Source organism: Equus przewalskii, chromosome 6 (genome assembly GCF_037783145.1).
Source record: "Equus przewalskii isolate Varuska chromosome 6, EquPr2, whole genome shotgun sequence".
In the NCBI taxonomy this organism is placed as follows: Eukaryota; Metazoa; Chordata; class Mammalia; order Perissodactyla; family Equidae; genus Equus; species Equus przewalskii.
Window position 1 is genome coordinate 9,256,047 of NC_091836.1, and position 12,264 is coordinate 9,268,310.

A 12,264-nucleotide genomic window follows, 5' to 3' on the forward strand; every position below is an offset into this window, starting at 1 on the left:
ACAGCCACCAGAATGGCTAAAAAGAAAAAGACAGATAATACTAAATATTAACGAAGATTTAAAGTAAATGGAACTCTCACACCCTGCTTGTAGGAGTATAAATTAGTACAGTCAGTTTGGAAAATGTTTTCTAGTATTTGCTAAAGCTGAAAATACAAATAACCTATAACTCATAAATTTCACTCCTGGTATATATGGAACTGAAATACATGCACATGTTGACCAAAAGACATGAAAAAATGTTCTTTGAAGCACAATCTACCATAGTCAAAAATAGACCAAAATATCCATTAACAATAGAATAAGTAAGTAAATTATTGACATATTCATAAGATGGAGTAAATGAAAATAAACAAACTATATAGAACTACATAACTACCTAGAGCGACATGGGAGAGCCTCGCATACAATGGGAGGACAATTCAGGCATAAAAGATTATATGCTGGATGATTTTATTCATTCAAAGTTTGAAAACAAGAAAATTAATTTATGGCGTTGAAAGTAAGGCTAACGGTATACTTAGTTGGGGCAGTGACTGTAAGGGGACAAAACGGACCCAAGAATGCTGGTTATTTTCCATTTCATAATCTGAATGACAGTTACAAAGGGGTGTAAACAGCTTTATCTAACTGTACTTTTATGATCTCTCTATATTTCTGTATATATATTTATTTAAACTCTAATAAAAATACGGAATTACTTTTAAAAATGTTAATTTCTAGTAGAGTCAGAAAAATCGATGAAAAATATTAATATTTATTTACTCTTTTGCCCAGTTCTGTTTTGAGACTATAGATAGAGCAATTATGTGTATATCTATATTTGAACATTTGTATTTAGCTCGTTGGGCTGTAGAAATAGCTTTAAATAAAGTCTATCTTTGAATTTAAGGGGAAAATCTCTTGTAATAGATATTATGAATGTTTACTGATTCTGAAATTACACTTAGTCTTGAAGATCCCCGCCAGATTAGAGGTTTATGGAGGTCAAGTAATCAATGGAATTTTGGCTCAGCTTTATTCTACCAATGAGGCCAGTGGGTTCCTGACCAAATCCCTACTCTGACACCATCCCCAGTATCAGAATGCTTAATTGAAGTGGACATGCTCAGTAATCACCAAGATTTCTGTGGGAAGCTGTGGAGTGAGTATTAACATGCTAGAAAAGACCAAGAGAAAGCTACTAAAATAGCCTGTACATATCAAATAGTAAACTAATAACAATATCATATTCTTGGATGGATTGTAGAAATTAGCACATCTATCAAAGAATGGAGAAATGCAGAGGTGGAGATTCCTACCCTACTTCAATTAAATTTGCATATTTGGCCAGTGCGGAATGATAGTGGATTATCATAAATTTAACCAGGTTGTAACTTCGATGGCACCTGCTCTTTCATTTTTTATTTTATTGCTAGAGCAAATCAACACCACCTATGGCACCTCTGGCACATTGTATCAGGTATTGACCTAGGAAATGCTTTTTTAATCCATACATATTTCGTAAGGATCATCAGAAAAAGTTTGCTTTTAGTTGGCAGGACCAGCAATGCACCTTCACTGTCCTACCTTAAAGGTTATGTCAACTCTCCAGCTCTGTGTCACAGTCAAGCTCATTGGAACCTTGATTGATTTTCCATTCCATACAATATCATGCTGATCTATTGCTCAGATAATATAAAGTTGATTGGATCTGTTGAGCAGGAAGTAGCAACTATTTTAGAAAAAATAATAAAGCATATGTGAGAGAGGAAATGGGAAACAAACCCTACAAAAATACAAGGGATTACTACCTTGTTGAAATCTCTAGTGGTATAGTGGTATGGAACACTTTTAGGTATCTCGTATAAAATAAGAGACCAGTTACTACGTATGATCCCTCCTACCACTAAGAAATAACCATAATATTTATTGGACTTCTTTGGATTTTGGAGAAAATATATATCTCTTTTAGCCATACTACTCTGAACTACTCACAAAATGACCAAAAATGTTGCCAGTTTTAAGGGATACTAACAACAAGAAAAAGCCCTTTCAAAAGGTCCAGGCTGTCATGTATTATGCTCTGTGTCTTGGGTAATATGACTCAGCAAGTCCAATAGTTCTTAAAGTGCCAATGGCAGATAGACAAGCTGCATGGAATGTTTGGCAGGCCCCTATTGGCTAATCAAAGTCCAGACTCTGAGAATTTTGGAGCAAGCGAGGACATCCTCTGCATATGACAAATCTCATTTTGAGAAACAGCTTTTTTTTTTCTGCTAGACATTAGTAGAGACTCAATGCTTGAAAATAGGCTACTGAATTTCCATGCATACTAAACTGGACATCACAAATGGGTCTTTGACTGACCAAGCCATAAAGTTGGGCACATTGATTAAGAACTATGGGCAGAGGCGGACAAATTCCCAGGCAATTATTGCTTGGAGTGTACATAGGCAAAGCTGGTTCTAAAAGCTTGAGGGAAGTCCTCCAATATAGAAGTGCTGATCAGTGATAGTGAATGCATATTGGAAGTCATTGGACACTAAAATAGTAAAAGGATCTCTGAGTGGATATAGGCAGGTAACTAGCATTTCTGATGCAATGATATAAGGCTGCTCTGTCAATATAGGTAGCCACTAATTGTGTGCAGCTATTGAACACTTGAAATGTGATTAATCTGAATGGAGATATGCTGTAAAATACAAACCAGATTTGGGACAAGAGGAATATATAATACAAAATATCTCAATAATCATTTTACTATATAGTATATGTTGAAATAATATTTTGGATATGTGGTGTTAAACAAAATATATCATTAAAATAATTTCACCTGTTTATTTGTACTTTTTAATGTGGCTACTTAGAAAATTTAAAATTACACATGTGCCTTGCTTTATATTTCTGTTGAGTAACACTGACCGAAAATGACCTGCTTCCTTGGTACTAGAGGTGGATGGATGTACCTCTAGTCGTACTTCCCCACCATGTGGAGAAAAGCCAACTTCAGTAAAATGAACAAGCCAACCAATGCAGAGAAAATTCAGTTGTAAGAAACAGAGAGGGAGAGAAAACTATTGATATTTAAATATGTAAAGTTAAGTGCTTTTGAAGCCAAGTTTTTACTCCTCATCCATCAAACTTTGTTGACATATTCATATTTAATACAATTCCAAAGTAATGTGTTTCTATCACAAAATAATCTATTTTTTCCTTTATCTATTGAGTTTTATTTCTTTTTTACCTGATTAAAACAATAAACTTGGTTTGATAGCTCTGAATGGAAAGGCATGAACTATTATTCTCTAACTCTTCAACTCTGAAAAAAATTATAATCTAAAATGATAAACAGACACCTTTTCTTTCTCTTATTGTTTTCAAGTAGTAGGTGTTTTCACATCAGAATATTTCTTTCCTTTTTATTGCAAAGTATTTGTATACTTATACTGCTTTTTATTTGAAACAATAGCAAATCTTCTGAGGTAAGAATGACACTTTGAACTATTTCTCATGAGCATATGTAACTATACGCATGGTAAAAAGGCACTAACGTTTTATATGTAATTTGATAGTGCTGATTATATCAAGATTCAAAAATTGAGACTGTGAATTTAAGATTTGTATTTTGCACTTTCAGTGTATCCCTAGTCTAAAAAGCAATATGTCAAGAATTATTTGAGGAGAAGGGGGCGGAGCAAAATGGCAGGGTGAGCTGACCCGGGATTCTCTCCCCTCCAAAATACAACAAAAGATTGGAAGAACTGAATTTCAGAGAATAAACATAATGCCATCTCATTCAGAGACCTACAATACCAAGAAGGCGGAGATCATAAACCTTGCTTTACACCTTCGGAGGCACTGGAATGGTAGGAGAGAACATCGCTCCCTCCCCTAGAGTCTGCGATCACTGCGGCGCCGGTCAGGAAGGAGCGGGGGAAGGGCCGTACGACCGGGGGCTCATCCAGGACTCCTGCCGCTGATTCAGTGGAGACCCGCTGAAGGAGGGAAAGCTTCCATCCGTCGGGGACCCCATAAATCAAGGGCCTTGGGAGACCGGAGAACAGAACTGATCTGAACCCAGACTGGCACTTGTGAGTAACAGCCCCTCCCCGCCAGCAAAGCCAGTGGGTGCAGCCATCTTGCCCCGAAGGCGCAGAGCTCATAACATGCTGCTCTCGACCCCCATCTAGTGGAGACAGGCTGTAACTGCAACTGAATTCTACCACCATGAGAAAAAACCGCTCCTCTACCATCCAGCAATTTATAAAAGCCCCAGAACAGAAGGAAAACAATAAAAACACAGACTTAAGTCCTGAGGACTTGGAATGAGGTAAACTAAGTGATAATGAATTCAGAGCAACTATAATCAAAAAACTCAATGAGGTAGAGAGAAAGACAGAGAAACAAGCCGAGTTCTGGAGTTACTTCACAAAAGAGATTGAAATCATAAAGAAGAATCAAACAGAATTACTTGAGAGGAAAAACACAATGGACCAGATAAAACAGAATACGGATTCCCTGAATGCCCGTGTAGACAACATAGAGGAGAAAATTAGCATAATCGAGGCCAGACAGGCTGAATGGCGCCAGATAGAGGAAGAAAGAGAACTAAGAATTAAAAAAAATAAGGAAAATCTCCGAGAGATAATGGATTCAATGAGGAGTAAGAACATAAGGATCATAGGAATTCCTGAGAATATGGAAAAGGAAAATGGAGCAGAAAGTGTGCTTAAGGAAATTATTGAAGAGAACTTCCCAAATCTAGGGATAAACGGAGAAATGTGTGTAGAGGAGGGTTTTAGATCTCCTAGATTTGTCAATGTAAAAAGACCTACTGCAAGGCACATAGAAATAAAGTTGGCAAATAGCAATGATAAGGAGAGAATACTCAGGGAAGTAAGGGGAAAAAAGAGAATAACCTATAAAGGAGCCCCTATTAGACTGTCAGCGGATTTCTCTACAGAAACCCTACAAGCTAGGAGAGAATGGAGTGATATATTCAAAGCTTTAAAGGATAAAAACCTTCAGCCAAGAATACTCTATCCAGCAAGAATTTCCTTCAGATATGAGGGAGAAATTAAATCTTTTCCAGACAAACAAAAGTTAAGGGAATTTGTAATCAAAAGCCCTCCATTACAAGAAATCCTCAAGAAGGCTCTCATACTTGAAAAAAGAAAAAAGGGAGAAAGGGGACACAATCCACAGACTAGGGAGACCGATGGATAGAACCAGAACAGGATAGCAAATATTCAATTATAGCATTAGGGTAAAGGTAAGGAAACTACCAAAACAAGGATGACCTTAGCACTCTAACTACAAAGTCATAACACGAGTTGGAATAAAAAATAAAAATAATTATTTAGGAGGGGAAGAGCAAAGGGTCTAAATCAGTATTGGTCAAGTAGGTAAGAAGACCACCAAAGACTAGACTATATTATACACAAGATTCCAAATACAAACGTCAAGGTAGACACTAAAATAAAGTACAGAACAGAGTCACAAATCATAAATAAGGAAAAATCTAAGAAACCCAGCATAAGAAATTGCAGTATTAAATGGGTAGTCTAAAGCACACAGGAAAAGAAACACAGGAAAACAAGATAATGAGCGACAGATTGACAGCATTAAGTCCACATGCATCAATAATCACTCTCAATGTGAACGGATTGAACTCTCCAATTAAAAGACAGAGAGTGGCAAAATGGATTAAAGAACAAGATCCAACAATTTGTTGCCTCCAGGAAACACACCTCAGCCCCAAGGACAAACACAGACTCAGGGTGAAGGGGTGGAGGACAATACTTGAAGCAAATAGCAAGGAAAAAAAGGCAGGTGTTGCAATTCTCATATCAGACAAAGTGGATTTCAAAATAAGACAGGTAAAGAGAGACACAGAGGGACAAAATATAATGATCAAAGGGACACTTCATCAAGAAGAAATAACGCTTATAAATATCTATGCACCCAACACAGGAGCACCAAGATTCATAAAGCAACTATTAACAGACCTAAAGGAAGATGTTAAAAACAACACAATAATAGTAGGAGACCTCAACACCCCACTCACATCAATGGACAGATCATCCAGACAGAAAATCAACAAGGAAATAGTGGAGCTGAATGAAAAACCAAAACAATTGGACTTAATAGACATATATAGATCACTCCACCCTGAAGGAGCTGAATACACATTCTTCTCAAGTGCACATGGAACATTCTCAAGGATAGACCACATGTTGGGAAAAAAGGCAAACCTCTACAAATTTAAAAAAATTGAAATAATAACAAGCATCTTCTCAGATCATAGTGCTATAAGGCTAGAAAATAATTACAAGAAAAAAGCTGAGAAAGGCACAAAGATTCGGGGACTGAACAAGCAATGGATCATTGAAGAAATTAAATAAGAAATAAAAAAATACCTGGAAACAAATGAAAATGATAGCATGCCATACCAACTCATATGGGATACAGCAAAAGCTGTATTAAGAGGAAAATTCACCGCAATACAGGCACATCTTAACAAACAAGAAAAATCCCAAATAAGCAACCTTAAAGCACACCTAACTGAACTAGAGAAAAAAGAACAAATGAAGCTCAAAGTCAGCAGAAGGAGAGAAATAATAAAAATCAGAGCAGAAATAAATATTATTGAAACGAAAAAGGCAGTAGAAAGGATCAATGAGAGAAAGAGCTGGTTTTTTGAGAAGATAAATAAAATTGACAAACTGCTAGCCAGACTTACAAAGAAAAAAAAGGGAAAAAGCTGAAATAAACAAAATCAAATGAGCAAGGAGAAATAACAACAGACTCTGCAGAAATACAACAGATCATAAGAGAATACTACAAAAAACTATATGCCAACAGAATGGATAACCTAGAGGAAATGGATAAATTCTCGGACTCCTACAATCTCCCAAAGCTCATTCAAGAAGAGGCAGACAATTTGAACAGACCAATCACAAGGACAGAGATTGAAACAGCAATCAAAAACATCCCAAAGAATAAAACCCCAGGACCAGATGGCTTTCCTGGGGAATTCTACCAAACTTTCAGACAGGATTTAATACCTATCCTTTTCAAGCTATTCCAAAAAATTAGGGAAGATGGAACACTTCCTAACACATTCTATGAGGCCAACATCACGCTGATACCAAAACCTGACAAGGACACCACGAAAAAAGAGAACTACAGGCCAATATCACTGATGAACATAGATGCAAATATTCTAAACAAAATTTTGGCAACCAGAATTCAGCAATTCATCAAAAGAATCATATATCAGGATCAGGTGGGATTCATACCAAGTACACAGGGATGGTTCAACATATGCAAATCAATCAACGTGATACACCACATCAACAAACTGAGGAATAAAAACCACATGATCATCTCAATAGATGTAGAGAAGGCATTTGACAAGATCCAACAGCCATTTATGATAAAAACTCTGAACAAAATGGGCATAGAAGGAAACTACCTCAACATAAGAAAGGCCATATACGACAAACCCATAGCCAACATCATACTCAATGGGCGAAAACTGAACCCCATCCCCCTGAAAACAGGAACAAGACAAGGATGCCCTCTATCACCACTCTTATTTAACATAGTACTGGAGGTCCTGGCCAGAGCAATCAGGCAAGTAAAAGGATAAAAGGAATCCAAATAGGGAGGGAAGAAGTGAAACTCTCGCTGTTTGCAGATGACATGATCTTATATATAGAAAACCCCAAAGAATCCATTGGAAAAGTGTTAGAAGTAATCAACAACTACAGCAAAGTTGCAGGGTATAAAATCAATTGGCATAAATCAGTAGCATTTCTGTACTCCAGTAATGAACCAACAGAAAAAGAACTCAAGAATACAATACCATTCACAATCGCAACAAAAAGAATAAAATACCTTGGGGTAAATTTTACTAAGGAAGTGAAGGACCTATATAATGAAAATTACAAGGCCTTTCTGAGAGAATTGGATGACGACATAAGGAGATGGAAAGACATTCCATGTACATGGATTGGAAGAATAAACATACTTAAAATGTCCATTCTACCTAAAGCAATCTACAGATTCAACGCCATCCCAATCAGAATCCCAATGACATTCTTTACAGAATTAGAACAAAGAATCCTAAAATTCATATGGGGCAACAAAGGACCCCAAATTTCTAAAGCAATCCTGAGAAAAAAGAACAAAACGGAAGGTCATCACAATCCCTGACTTCAAAACATACTACAAAACTACAGTAATCAAAACAGCATGGTACTGGTACAAAAACAGGTGCACAGATCAATGGAACAGAATTGAAAGCCCAGAAATAAAACCACACATCTATGGACAGCTTATCTTTGACAAAGGAGCTGAGGGCATACAATGGAGAAAAGAAAGTATTTTCAACAAATGGTGCTGGGAAAACTGGAAAGCCACATGTAAAAGAATGAAAATTGACCATTCTTTTTCACCATTCACCAAAATAAACTCAAAATGGATCAAAGACCTAAAGGTGAGACCTGAAACCATAAGGCTTCTAGAAGAAAACGTAGGCAGTACACTCTTTGACATCAATATTAAAAGGATCTTTTCGGACACCATGTCTTCTCAGAGAAGGGAAACAATAGAAAGAATAAACAAATGGGACTTCATCAAACTAAAGAGCTTCTTCAAGGCAAATGAAAACAGGACTGAAACAAAAAAACAACCCACTAACTGGGAAAAAATATTTGTAAGTCATATATCTGACAAAGGCTTAATATCCATGATATATAAAGAACTCTCGCAACTCAACAACAAAACATCAAACAACCCAATCAAAAAATGGGCTGGAGACATGAACAGACATTTCTCCAAAGAAGATATACTGATGGCCAATAGGCACATGAAAAGATGCTCATCATCGCTAATCCTCAGGGAAATGCAAATCAAAACTACACTAAGATATCACCTTACACCCGTTAGAATGACAAAAATATCTAAAACTAATAGCAACAAATGTTGGAGAGGTTGCGGAGAAAAAGGAACCCTCTTACACTGCTGGTGGGAATACAAACTGGTGCAGCCACTATGGAAAACAGTACGGAGATTCCTCAAAAAATTAAAAATAGAACTACCATACGATCCAGCCATCCCACTACTGGATATTTATCCAAAGAGCTTGAAGTCAGCAATCCCAAAAGTCCTGTGCACCCCAATGTTTATTGCAGCACTGTTTATAATAGCCAAGACGTGGAAGCAACCTAAGTGTCCAGCAACAGACGAATGGATAAAGAAGATGTGGTACATATATACAATGGAATACTACTCAGCTGCAAAACAGAACAAAGTCATTCCATTTGCAATAACATGGATGGATCTTGAGAGAATTATGTTCAAGTGAAATAAGCCAGCGAGAGAAAGATAATCTGTGTATGACTCCACTCATATGGGGAATTTAAAATTATGGACTAAGAACAGTTTAGTGGATACCAGGGGAAAGGTGGGGTGGGGGGTGGGCACAAAGGGTGAAGTGGTGCACCTACAACATGACTGACAAACATTAATGTACAATTGAAATTTCACAAGATTGTCACCTATCAATAACTCAATTAAAAAAAAAGAATTATTTGAGAGTGTAAGTATGAGGTTAAGAAAAAATTGCCATGGATGTATGGAATTATTAGCTTTATTAGGAGAAAAGGAACTATGGAAAACAAAGGAAAATATACATCAACATTGGCCAACATATTCAGCCAAAGAGAAGTGATCACACAATTATCTACAATATAATTCCAAAATAAAATTAGAAAATATTGAGAATCAATATTATCAATAATTATGTGTTAGCATGTGGTAAAACATTCAGATTTATAAATTTAACTAATCAATTATGGAGTGCTATATTTATTTACAGAAAAAGAAGTTGAAATAGCTTTTAGCACAAACTTAGGACATGCAAGTACAACGGTTAAATCACAGAGATTATGTGAAGTAAAATATCCATGATTTCACATATTTAAAAACTGGACTAGATTAGTGTGGGTTAAGAAAGGTGTGTAGTTAAATAAAACATTTTAAATTATTGCTAAAATAGGAAGATCCTATTTTTATTTATATGTGCATGAGTAAAATAGAAAAATGAGGTATTTATCAATCTTTTGTAATGCAAAAGATTGTATTCAAAAAGTAAGAATAACTATTTTATGATTTTCCTAATATTTTAATGAAAGATATGACTGATAAATAGATGCATTAAGCTAAATTCTGTGTTCTGTTTCTCCTCACCCTTCCCCCACCCCCAAAAAAATGTTAATTGTGAGTGTCCTGAAGGACACCTGCGTTATTTTCTACACTTAAAGTTGCATACAGCTTGTGATATAATGAAACAGGAACAAGTCCATAATTTTCACCAGCTCCTTTCATCACAGAAATTTTTGCAATCTAGCTACTGATAGTGATGAAAGAATGAATAAAAATGCTAAGCTATAGAAGATGTGATTTTCAGTAAAACCAACCCTTTAAATTCTGTTACATGGAGAAAATGGGTTTGTGTGTGCGTGTGTTTAAATCTTTCTTTCCAAGACTGTAGACCTTGCTGTGGGCAGAAGCTCTCAGGCCTCTTCCTTATTAAGCATGAATGCTTTCACTCTAATTGTATTATTTTGTCGTGGTGGATGACCCATTTCTACTTTTCTTTCCTCTTTTTTTAGTTGTTGTCTCACATTTGTCTAGCTAAGAATTTATTATTGAGTGTCTAGTACCCAAAGAATTATTCCTTAATAGGCATTGAAATATCCTGATTCTCGGGTGTGTTTTTGATCGAGGAAGCTGTTGTCTTCAGCTTCCACTTGTCACCAGAACCATAAAAAATTTATTTAAGTGGTAGGTGTCTGAATCTTTGCAGAGTTCATTTCCCACCTTTTGCAGTGTATGTGTCTGACCAAGAATTCCAGTGCATTAGCCACTTCTTGCTTATCCTGCTTGATTGGCATGATATCACTGATGTAATGGATCAATGAGACATTTTGAGGAAAATACAGATAATCTAGTTCTCTTTGGACTATATTTTGGCAGAGCAGGAGAGTTAAAAAAGCCTTGGGACGAAGCTCTGTGCATTCGTTTCGTCTTAATGAGAACTGTTCTGATCCTGTTTCTGAATTGGGATAGAAATTAATTTATTTAATAATCAATACTAAGTCAATAATTACATATCTTGTACCTTATATCATATTTATCTGCTCTAGCAACACTACCACAATCTCAGCTGGAATTCGTGTTCCGACTTTGTTGAGCTTGTGGTAGTCTGTTGCCATTCTCAGCGATGCATGTGTTTTTTTTTTTCAAGGACCACACTAACAAATTAAAAGAAGATATGATAGCATCTACCACTTCTGTATCCCTCAGAACTTTAAATGTAGCACTAGTCTACACCACCTCACTCCAATGCAGTATTGTTTTTGATTTACTATCTTGGTCAGAGGAAGAGAGTTGCACAGATTTCCTCTTGGTTTTCTCACTAGGATAGCTCTTTCCCATTGAGATAGCTCTTACTTCAATATGGGGTACTCCAACTGCCACTTATGTCAATCTCAATTATTCAGGGACTGAATAAATGATCATTGAGTACATCCAAGAGTGCAGTGGATGCCCTGTATGCTGGATTTGTGGCCAGGACTCCATTTACTATCCAACTGCAATTTGCTTGCACTCAAACAATTGAACCATGTGAGGTTTTAAGTTTTGATATCGACAGCAATTCAGACTCTTTGTCTAACAGTCTTCAAATTGTCTCATTATCCCCATTCCTCATTAGCCCCATTCCATAGAGCTGTGCAAATTAAGGACATTTAAGGTCCTGTAGACAGGACCAATTGTATGGGCATCTGACCTGTGCAGTCACACAGAGTTTATAATCAGAAGGGTCCTACACTTGGTTTAATGCTGTGCTGTCACTGTATTGAAATTCTTAATAGTTTTAGAACATGGAGCTCCTCATGTTTATTTAGCACTGGGTCCCAGAAATTATACATCTAGTTCTGTCTGTTGGTCTCCTTGAGATAGGACTAGATGAATCATAGCTGTATATATTTGCCATAATGTTTCAGGGACTTTATTCATTGGAATTAGTTACATTTTCAGTCAATCAATGGTTTAAGTGTGAGAACTGAACAAAGGATCCTGAATTTTTATTGGGGTTTTAACCCTCAAATCACTATCTAAATATATCATACCACCATCAGTCTCTGATAATGTGATCTATTAACCATCGTTAAAACTCTCTGAAAACAAAATCCACTTGGTTGCCATAAT